Source organism: Carassius auratus, unplaced genomic scaffold (genome assembly GCF_003368295.1).
Source record: "Carassius auratus strain Wakin unplaced genomic scaffold, ASM336829v1 scaf_tig00050818, whole genome shotgun sequence".
NCBI classification, from domain to species: domain Eukaryota; kingdom Metazoa; phylum Chordata; class Actinopteri; order Cypriniformes; family Cyprinidae; genus Carassius; species Carassius auratus.
Window position 1 is genome coordinate 839 of NW_020527170.1, and position 11,778 is coordinate 12,616.

An 11,778-nucleotide genomic window follows, 5' to 3' on the forward strand; every position below is an offset into this window, starting at 1 on the left:
TTCTGGATCATAAATAAATGGCTGAATGTGACTGTTAGCCATGGTTTGTTTTGGATGATGTTTTTTTCCTCAAGGTAAAGTCACAGCTTTCAAACGCTCTCAACGCAAAAACCTACTTGCGCTCGTGATCCTTTAGCTCCACCCACACGTCACGCCTCCAGTCTGTCGTGTTTTTCCGGGAAAAATCGGTACAGACTATCTTTCTCTTATGAATATAATAAAACTAAAGACTTTTTGGAGTTATGAAGGATGCAGTACTACTCTATAGGTATTCAAGATTAACAGGATATTGAGTGAAAACAAGCATTTCACCCCCACTTTAACCATACTGATAATTTATTATGAATTCTTATTAAAATGAACCATATTAGCATTTTGCTATCAAACCTTAATATTATTTACCACATTACTCCTTTATTAATTACCCCTATTATAATAGAAAAAATGGAGTCACCAACCCGTCGATCGCGGTCAACAAGTCGATCTTGGAAGCATTTTAAGTCGATCGCGAAGATTTTTCAAAAACTGAGAAAAACAGGTGACTGCGCGCGCACCTCCCGAAACAGATGAGACATTTATACTTGACGCAACTGTTTTAGACTGAAGACCAGACCATACAACTGATTTAGACACGGGTGCCGGTGTGATGGGATGTACTAATATCCGTCTGCTTGGGCATGATTGTTTTAGGCCTGTAATTGATTGATTATTGAGGTAATAGGGATTGCACGGTTCGCTTAAAAACAAAAAACTTTTCTGTTGATGAATGCACATTCTGGCTTCCCAGACATTACAAAAACATGAGAAAAAAAAACCTGGACAAATTATTCACTCTTGTTCAACGCGAATGCTGTATATGAGCTAAAGTAAATCGTAAGTGGAAGTGCATATGTCAATTCTGTCATGAGCATACATCAGCAGTTACACATGTTTAGGGGAATAGGGCATTATTAATATAACATGTAAGGTGGTATGTGCTAGAAATGGGTAAACCACTATCAGCGAGTCTGCCTATGGGGTGGGGGCCCCGCCGCGCAAGGCAGTGTCCCACATTGTCCCTCAGAAACATACCCCTTGGGCTTATTAGCAGGTGGTCACCCTACTTATGAATTACCTTTTTACCATATTAACCCTTTATTAATCATTACGCTAATCCTTTATTAACCCTTATTTTAATTAACCATAATATTATTAGCCATTTTATACAATCATTTTTTACAATCAGCGATATTAACCCTTTATTATTGAACTAGTATTATTAACTATATTATCCCTTAATCATTGAATGGTTTGTTTTAGTTTTGGATATTTGTACTGATGGGTTGCATTTCTTTACAGGCCAAACACAAGCGTTACTTCGGCCACTCAGCCCACGTGACCAACATTCGTTTCTCTTACGATGACAAATATGTGATAAGTGTAGGAGGCAACGATTGTAGGTGAGCTCACATCCATCCATCCGTCTATCTGTCTGTAGGTCTGTCTGTACTGTTATTAATGCGTCTCCTGTGTCTCTCAGTGTGTTCGTATGGAGATGCATCTGATGGGCCTCCACACAGCTGGGAATCTCTCCTCCAAACATCAAGCCGGAGATACCTCCAGCGTCCGGATGCTGCACTTCTGTTATGCTGCGTTTTACCCCTCTAGACCTGATGGATCCTAGACAAGCTCGAAGAGGGTTTTTTAACCATTCTGTGAAGTGCAATGTTTACGCTTACGTGTACTTTTACAAAGAAAAGAGAAAAGATACACTCATAACTCATGCCACTGTTTCAGAAATAAATGTATTTTTTGTTCGGATTCTGAAGTGCCTTGGAGACACAGTTTGCTGATCTTTGCCCCGAAATGTTCATATGATGCATATATGGTGCTAAATGTCCACTTAGAGCTTTTTACAATTCTTTTAAAAACCATGCATTATGCAATTTCTTTTCTTCTTTATCTTCTTTTTACATTTTGTACATAAATGTCAACTCACTAAATGCTCTTCCTGTTAAAAATATCAAAGTATCCAAATACATGGGACTCAGGAGAAATTAAGTACTGTAATGTGTAGATGTTATATTTGACCTGTGCTATTTTTGTTAAAATATTTATTTTTTATGTACGTACTTGCGTATGACGTATGCAAATTAGTCTGTGGGCGTATATGAAAATTGAAAATGCAAAAAATTTGCTGTCCAAATATTAGAGTTATATGAAATGTACGTAGTAGCGTTGTATGTCGCGACGTGTGTAGATTGCGATGCGCTGTTTGTAGCCAATGACGTGACAGCAGCTGTTTATCGTGCGCAGATATCTCGTTAAATCTGTCATTTGTATGTTCGTGTTTTTGTAATTCGTCTGATCAGAGGTCAGTCTAATTGAAAGCTATATAATAATGCATGAATCGAAGTCTGTGTGGTTGTTGATCATGAATGAATACTGTTGTTTGATAATTAAAAGACAACTGTGCTCACATGTGAAACTCAGTGTGTGTCCGTCTTTCACCAGATGATGGCAGTGTGTGTATAACTGTTTCTCAAAACACAATTATTTGTTACCCTATTCAATGAGACGCACAAGATAATGTGGGAATTATTATTGGATACAGTATTTAAGTTACACAAGGTGAAAAAAAGTTTAATTAATAAATATCACCATATCCCTCGGTTGATTAATCAGTATATTAAGACAAATGTTTTGCATTATGAAATGTATTACATGTTTAAATAGTCATGTCATTACTTACACACACACACACACACACACACACACACACACACACACATATATATATACCGTTCAAAAGTTTGGCATCAGAAAGATTTTTTTTTTTTTTCTAAGTTTCTTCTGCTTATGTATTTATTTGATCAGAAATACAGAAAAAAATATGAAATATTGCAATTTATAATAGTTTCTATTTTAATATACTTTAAATTTTAATTTATTCCTGTGATGCAAAGCTGAATCATTAGTCCAGTGTCACATGATCCTTAAGAAATCATTCTAAATGCTGATTCATGGTTTATTTTTTGGAACCTATGATATTTTTTTCATGATTCTTTCTATAATAAAATAGTAAATAAAAAGCTGATTGAAAACGCTTAAAGCTGATTGGCCCGTGAACTTTGACTGAAGAGTTCCATTCTCATGATATTTAATACTAATCGGCAAATAAAAGAAAATAATAGAGCGATTATTAATGTGCTACATTCCAGATCCACCCATCACACTACAGAGAGAGAGAGAGAGAGAGTCATGAGTCATCAGTCTCATCAAATACACAACAGACACACTTCAACATGCCACACTGTTTCACTCAGGCTGTACTTGCATAGGCGTGGTGAATGTACTGGGTACTATAGTAAAAACACCCATGGTAACAGTATCATGTGTGTACAGTATAAAGCATGCGGCTTTTGTATTGGTGTTAAATCATTGCACACGTGTTTATGTGCCACACAAGCAGTTTCACAATTATGATCCTTCAGACAACAGTCTTAAACACTCAGCAGCATTCATTTGTTTTTGTCTTTTTCGAGATCGTCGTGTATTTAAAATAAATTATATTTGTTCACAAAACGTGTCTGGATACAGATTTTTAATAATAAAAAAAATAGTGTTAATTTTTTTTTTAACATTTAAAAATAAAAACAATAACATAATATAAATACCCCCCCCCCCAATAAATCTATATTGTAAACGCATAAATGAAATAAATACTCATTAAATCCAAATATAATAAATGTAGTAAATAAATAAATCCCCCAATAAAACATAAATACATAAAATGTAAACTAAATAAATTATATAAATGGACTACTTGATTCCCACCAATAAAATTAATAAAAATAAATCACCTAATAAAACAAATGTACTAAATAAATAAATACAAACAAGTACTGAATGAATCCCCCTAAATACATAAATCAATCTTCCTAACAAAATAAAAAAAAATTAAGAAATTAATCAACAAATTGAATTAATGCATGTCTCCGCCATAAAAAAAAATTAAAATAAAAATGTTAAAATAAATGATAAATATAGTAAATAAATAACCCAATGAAATTAATTTAGTAAACAAATAAAATAATTTCCCCAATAAAATGAATGCACTGAAATGCAGATGTTTGCTCTGATGAATCACAGACACATCTGTACAAACACTCCTGGTCACATCAGGTGTTTCTGTCACATGACTTTACGATGTCACACTGAACGAAGCGTTTGAGACACAGCTCAGCTACATTAATGTTTGACAGACTTAACACATCCAGCTCAGTCTAGAGCTGGTGCAACTCATGCTGTGTGATGTGTGAAATTAATGGTCCATTAAACAGTGTGTGTGTGTGTAAGAGACAGAGAGAGAGAAAGAGAGACAGAGAGAGAGAGGGAGAGATAATAACAATAAAACTATGTTTCATTTGAAAATGTAAGAGCTAAAATAAATACAAAATAAAAATAAAAAATAAAAATGAACAAACAAAAATGTAAAAGTTTAACTTGATTTAGCACATTTACTGTGGTTTAACTTTATTTGCTAAAATAAACTAAAAGAAAATTAAGAAATTAAAAATGAAAATATATTCAAATTAAATGAAAATTGTTAAATGTAAAACATCAAGAATATTTCAAGAAATGCAAACCAAACTAATAAAATTACAATAAAACAAACTTGAAATTAAAATTAAAATTGAAAATATAAAAAGTAAAATAATTAAAAATGTGAAAAAATAATGAAAAATAAAAATGCCAAAAACATAAAATTACTGACACTGTATTTAGCACATAAAGGTAAATGTTTAGTTTAACTTAATTTTCTAAAATAATTTAAAGGAAATGGAAAAAAGATTTATGTTTGATTTCATATATTTTTTAATGTATTTCTTTAATTTAAAATTTAAAACAAAATGAAAAAAAAAAAAAACATTACCAAAAACCTTAAATTAAAATGAAAAAAAGATTTAACATTTAAGACCTAAGATTTACTATAAAATAAATAATATACAATAATATAAAATATATGCATTTTATTTATAAAATAAATAATATGTACGTATAGACATAAATCAAATAATACAAAATAGTCTAAGAATGACACTAAAATAACTCTAATTCAGGTTTTCTCTTTTTTAATGTATGTATGGGGTAAAACATTACTTTTCATTTTTAGCTTTTGTTTTAGTTGTTCAGCAGTAAAGTTTTAGCGTGCTGCATTCAGAAATGGGTTTTGACGTACATTGAGTTAATTCTCTTTTATGGATGTGAAATGAATCTAAAACATATTTGTTGTTCTCTCCTGGTTCCTGCGGATCATCCTGCGATGTGTTTCTCATGTTCTGAGCTCTGCTATCAATGTAGCTTAAAGCCTCTTTAATTAAACTGGAGCACATTGCGGTGACATCTGGTCTGAAATCTAACGCAACATTCGCTGCATTTACTGGCAATCAGTTTCCAACGTACAGCAGCGTCTCTGTGTCCTTAAGCCACCATTAAATGAGATCAAACACACTTTTACACACACACACTCACACACATGGCAAACAGAAGAGCGGCCCACATGCCCGAGTCTCATTTTCTGAATAAATAAAACCATACGGCTGATGAAAATGTGTAAATGCATTCAGTGCAGATATCATTTTCATCTCAGCATTAACAAACAGTACTTTAAAACAGTACCTAGATTCCTACTGAAATCAATATAGGCTAGTGATCAGTCAAGACACAGTATTGTTGTTGTTTCATTTACACATTAAAGTTATTTCTTATTAGATTTTATTTGCATATTTTTATATTAAAAAAAATGTTCAGTTATTCTAGTTAAAACTTAATTTGATTAATTCATTCATTCATTAGTTAGTTAGTTTAATATGTCCCTATACTCAGTGGCGGAGCCAGTAATTCTTCACAGGGGTGGCACACAAAACATAATTTTGCAAAAAAAAACACGGCACTTATCCAACCTTAAAGGTCCCCTTCTTCATGATCCCATGTTTTAAACTTTAGTTAGTGTGTAATGTTGTTGTTAGAGTATAAATAATATCTGTAAAATGCTAAAGCTCAAAGTTCAATGCCAAGCGAGATATTTGATTTAACAGAATTCGCCTACAAAAAATGACCCGTTTGGACTACATCCCTCTAGTTCCTGCAGTAACGACGTCACTAAAACAGTTTTTTGACTAACCTCCACCCACATGAATTCAAAAAAAGGGGGGCGTGGCCTTGTTGCGCTCCGACGGAGAAGAGCTGCGTTTGTGTTTGTCGCCATGTCGTTTGAAACGCTGTTATTTTCATCTCAGAGTCCAATCATCTTTGTTTGGGCTTCCCAGGGACGCTGTACTTGGAGATCAATGGTTACAATTTATGTTTAACTCGGTTCCTGAAAATTATAATCCACATGTAAAACTATGTGCAGCACATTTTGCTGAGGACAACTTTCTCCATCTCAATCAGTTTAATGCCGGATTCGCACAAAGATTATTCTTGAAAGATGGAGCAGTTCCCTCTTTGTCTGAAGATGGCGTTGTTTATGGACCACAACTGGTAAGTTTATTTTATTATTTAAGTTGGTGCGTTTAACAGTTTCTGTAACGTATTACACAAAGGGCAACGCTGTTTAGCATTGTTAACTAGAAGTTAGGGCTGTGCAAAAAAACGAATGCGATTTTCATGCGCAACTCGTCAGTAAAAACGCTCCTGTGATTATAAATACATCTCCAGCAAATGCGTTCTAGCCCAATCACGTTAGCAGGAGGACAGGGTGAGCTCAGCTGCTGTCGAATCACAACACAGGAACCGCTGGCGCAATCAGAACTCGTTACGTATTTCTGAAGGAGGGACTTCATAGAACAAGGAAGTCATCAGCCCGTTTTTATGACAGTGAAAACAGCGGTATACAGATAGGTGAATTGTGTGAAAAACTGTTTTTTTACACGCGAAACATGAACATGTTATATTTTACACTGTAAACACAAAGCTTCAAAAAAGCGCGAATAACAGGACCTTTAAAATACTTCTTAAAGTACCGTATTGTATGTGCCGCAAAAGTCTACCAAAATCCTGTCATAATTTTACTTCACCCTCAAGTTATATAATAAAATAAAACTTAGGAAATTCACCGACATATCAAAACATATCTCCCAATGATAATGAAAATTTTTTAAAGTAAATAAATTCAGTAAATAAATTATTTACTGAATTTTATTTCAAGTGCAAAACGTATCAACATTGAAATGTTTGAAAAACAGCAAAAAAAATTATGATTATTAAAGTTAGCGTGTTCACAAAGAAAAGTAGCGTCATATAAAATCGACTTAGAAGCTAGTAATTATATTGGTTTGTTGAATCACATTAAATGTTTCATGATTAAAACATTCATTTATATATTCAGAGATAAAATAAACATAGTTTTGAGCATTCAAGTCAGCTAATATGAAGCTAGCTAAGTTAACTGCTCCCTACCTTACTTGTTTGTTACACAGGACAATGATAAAACTTCAGACACAAATAGTTGAACGGAACTAAGATAATAATTTATCTGACTTAAATAACTTACCTGAAAAGATGTGTTTGTGTGCTCAAACACGAGTTGAACCAGGCACAAATCGAAGCTTCACTCTTCGTCTCTCACAGTCCTCGACTTTTTACAAATGCTGTAAAGAAACGCGCGCTACGGAAACTCTCGCGATAGCGCATTTGCCTGTAAGTGATTCAACTGTCGCGATAGTTTCGCAGTCCGAACGTAATCGTTTTGCCATGATCGGTCGAGGTCATTCTGATCAAAATCTAAGAAACTATTATTATTATTTATAATAGATCGCAATTTCGATCGGGGTGGCCGTGATTATTTCGATTATTTATATATATATATAGAAAATAATGAAAATGTTAAAATGAAAATATAAAAGTAAAATAAAATAAAAAATAAAAATGCCAAAAAAATAAAATTACTGAAAATGTTACTTTATTTAGCACATCAAGGTAAACATTTAGTTTAACCTAATAAAAAAAAAAATCATTTAAAGGAAATGTGTATATATATATATATATATATATATATATATATATATATATATATATATATATATATATATATATATATATATATATATTTTTTTTTTTTTTTAATATTGAAAACAAAATGAACAAAAATTTAAAAAACACAAAATTACCAAAAACTTTAAAGTTTAAATGAAAAAAAGATTTAATATAAGAAAAATTATTTATGATAATATAAAATAAATACATTTATATAAATATATATGTAAACTAAACTGTATAAAAAACGTATTTATTCATTTAATTTGTAAATCTATTTTTATTTCATTTAGCATAAGTGAATGCATTGACTTCTTTAACGTAATTGCAATTTTTTGAAATAGCCCTCAAACTGTCTGCTGACTGATCCCTGTAGGACAGTAACCTCATACTGTACATGCCCTGAGAGACAGGAGAGTGAGGAATGGCTCTCTGAACGTCCCGCCCTAAGTTTACCCAAAATCCTGTTCAGCAGAAGGAGGAGACGAGGCGTGCTGTCACGAGACCTCACACAAACACAAACACACACACACACCTAGTTTCCTACAGTGATGTTACGTGACACACACCTGCTGAAGAAACAAAAGACACTCACAAACTCTTCAGCTGTTTCTTCTTTGTAACCTTTGTTGTTTTCGTGTTATAAATGTGTTCAAAATTTCACCAGCAATTCATTGATAACTTTGGCAACCTTTGGCAACTGGCTAAAAATAAAAAAAATTGTATGAATTCAAGGTAACTAAATATATAAAACTTTCTTTTTATTAATTTTTTTCTAATGGTTCAAGCAAGCTACATTGAAAATAGTCTGAATGAAACTAAAATAACAGTAACACTATTTTCTGTTAATCCCTATTTTATGTTTCAATTTAAATTTTTGTTATATTTCTTTAAGCAAATTTGAGTTATTATTTTTTTTTTATGTTTAAATAATTTGCATTACTTTTATTTAAATTTTAGTTTAGTTATTTTAAAGTAGTAATCAAGTTAAATTCCACTAAAAGTAAAGTTGTTTTGGCAACTAGCTGAAATAAAATGTTTTAAATTCCAGTTAACTAAAAATATAATCACTCTGGGCCTAGGGTTCTTTAAAATCATGTCATATTCTTTAATAAACATATGTGTTTGTTGTCTGAACTGCAGCATGATAAGCTTGTAGATCTGAAATGAAAGACATTGTGAGAAGGTTACGAGCAGTGACAGATATCTGGTGTTGCAACACTTTCTGTAACTGACTGAACAAATGTATCCTGGCCTGCAGCTAAAACGGCAACCAAAGTAATTATAGGGAGTAATTATATAAGAGCTGTTTGCACAGGAGAATCTGAATTAGATCCAGATATTTGAGCTCATTTCTGCTTTGTGGTTTTAATGTGTGCAGGTGAGATTCCAATGAAATCATTTCACAATCCACTATTCATGACTTGCACATTGCATAAACTTAAATACATGAGCTGGTTTGCAAATCTTGAATGGCACATCTTGATGCTTCATATTTGAATGTATGTGAATGCAAAAAAGATTTAAAGGGGTCAAAACGCATTTGTTTCCCCTGTCAAAAACAGCTTTTTTTTTTTTAGTTTTGTAGCATGTCCCTTTAAATGTTAATGAGCTCTACTGACTCCGCCCCTCTCTTCTGAGCTGCTCTCTGAAGGACTGTTTACTTTAGCCACATTCATTGTGAAACTTGCTAATTAGCATGTTATAAGGGAAGATGATTTGCAATGGTTCTTTAAAAACCTTAAACTCACTTCTGGAGATTGAATTAGATCAGAATTAGATAGATCAGGTCATTTTGTTGTGTTATTCTGTCATTTTTTTATGTCAGAAGGGCTTTTTAATATATAGCTTTTATTCATTTTAGCATATATACATGTTTTGTCAACTAGCTGAAATAAAACTTCTTAATTTTTATTTAAGGCAATGAAAATATTTTTTATGGTTTTAGTTATCTATAAAAACCCTAGTGTTTTGAAGTTTTGCACACTGTCAGATCAAGACAAGATAATAAATTAGTGAAAATACTGATGAAATAATAAATAAAATTGCTGAAAAAAGATTGAATGGCACTGACCTGTGCAAAACTTTCTACACAGTTACTACCCAACAAATACTATGTTCTAAGAATGTTTTTCTAATGTTCCCATTTAGTTGTGAACATTTTATTTATGAATGTTCTTGGAATACATACACTTGGATACATTCAAATGGTACGGAACATTCAATTTTAGAATTCTGCAAACATTGTGGGAATGCTACTTTTGAATGTTCTCTGAACATTCCAAAACATGTACAGTAGTAACATTTAAAAAATGTTAAATGAACATCCAATGAAAACATTTTAGAAATAATATTTTTTCCATAACTTTGTCGTACAAACATTTTGAGAACATTAGGACACAAAGAGCGCTGAACTAACATTCTCTTAACATTGCTGGAAGAAACTGAGTTCAGAACTTTGAGGACCTTTCCATATCAGTGTTGTTTAAGTATCCTTGAGATACTATTATATATTTTTTAATTCTTATTAAATTAAATTATTTTTATTTTTGTATATGATTCTTGAATGCAGTAACAGTTACAAAATGTTAGATGAACATCCAACTAAAATGTTTTTCAGAAATAAAACGAATGGTCCTTGTCACCTACACGGGTGTTTTGTGGGGTTTAAGTGGTTTCTCGCTGGTTTAAGTCCTGCACCTTGAAGTATGTGATTTTCTGCTTTAGATATGGCTCAGCTCCATGAGGTTTTTCCTCTCATTTTACCACCTGCCACCGTCTTCTTCAAATGTGATTGTGTGTAATCAGAGTTGAAGCTCATGAGCTTGTGTGTGGTGACTCTGCAGATGTCAGATGGTCAATGTGTTCTCAATCACGGCCAGCATCTGTTGAGGTTAAAACACTCAGATTAAGACGAGTTGATTTGGTGAAGGTTACAATGATGGTTCAGATTCTTCCTTCTGTAATCCTCACATCATCAACTCATGTGGTGCTCTGCAAAGCTAGAAAAATGATGGAAATGCGAAGATTAAAAAATAAAAAAGGGGTTTAAAAGATGCAGCAAATAAACAAGTGTTTGGTAATTATTCAGCAAGTGTGACAAAGAAAGTGAGTCATATTTACTCTCAGCTTTGGTGAGTTTTATGTAAATGGGGGGTTAATGTGATCTCAACTGCAGAGATGCAAATTCATATCTGCTCTCTTCAGCTTCCCTTCCACCAGGAAATTATTGTTTTGCTGCAGCAATGCTGATCATCTGCACTGTCTAATCACTCATACGCTCTAATGCACATTTGTGTCTACACTACATTTTCTGAGGGTCTCTGATTATTTATTTAATTTTTAAAAACGTTCTTGATAAGAAGCATATCTATTTTCTTTCTCTGTGAACAAAATCATATTCATTAGATTTTTTTTTAAATAATGACATTTTAGTTTAATAATTTAACAGCCACTTTTATGCAAAGTGACTTATAATACCACAAGATTATTATTATTATTGTGAGCATAGTTCCAGAAATACTTAAAAAACGGAATTATTATTATTTGCTTAATTATATGCATTTGTAATTATTGAGAAAGTGGAATAGGTTTTATCAGCATTATTATCTTTCATGTCATGCCGATGCTTCTTAACCGCAAGAAATAAATCATTTAGTCCAGAACTATTAAAAAGTCTAAAAACATTTAACCCGCAAATGAGTTGTTTCTAGACACGCCTCCTGGCTCTGCGCCAACGCTGGTTGGACGCACCGGTCC

General features: G+C 32.5%; 1 long non-coding RNA gene across 1 annotated transcript; it reads left to right on the forward strand.

Annotated features, from left to right (window-relative positions):
* Positions 1-883: 883 nt before the first annotated feature.
* On the forward strand, positions 884-2,458 carry LOC113089634 (uncharacterized). The gene is made up of 2 exons (XR_003286601.1): positions 884-1,439; positions 1,520-2,458. It is a non-coding gene; the product is annotated as an uncharacterized LOC113089634 (long non-coding RNA).
* Positions 2,459-11,778: the final 9,320 nt, after the last annotated feature.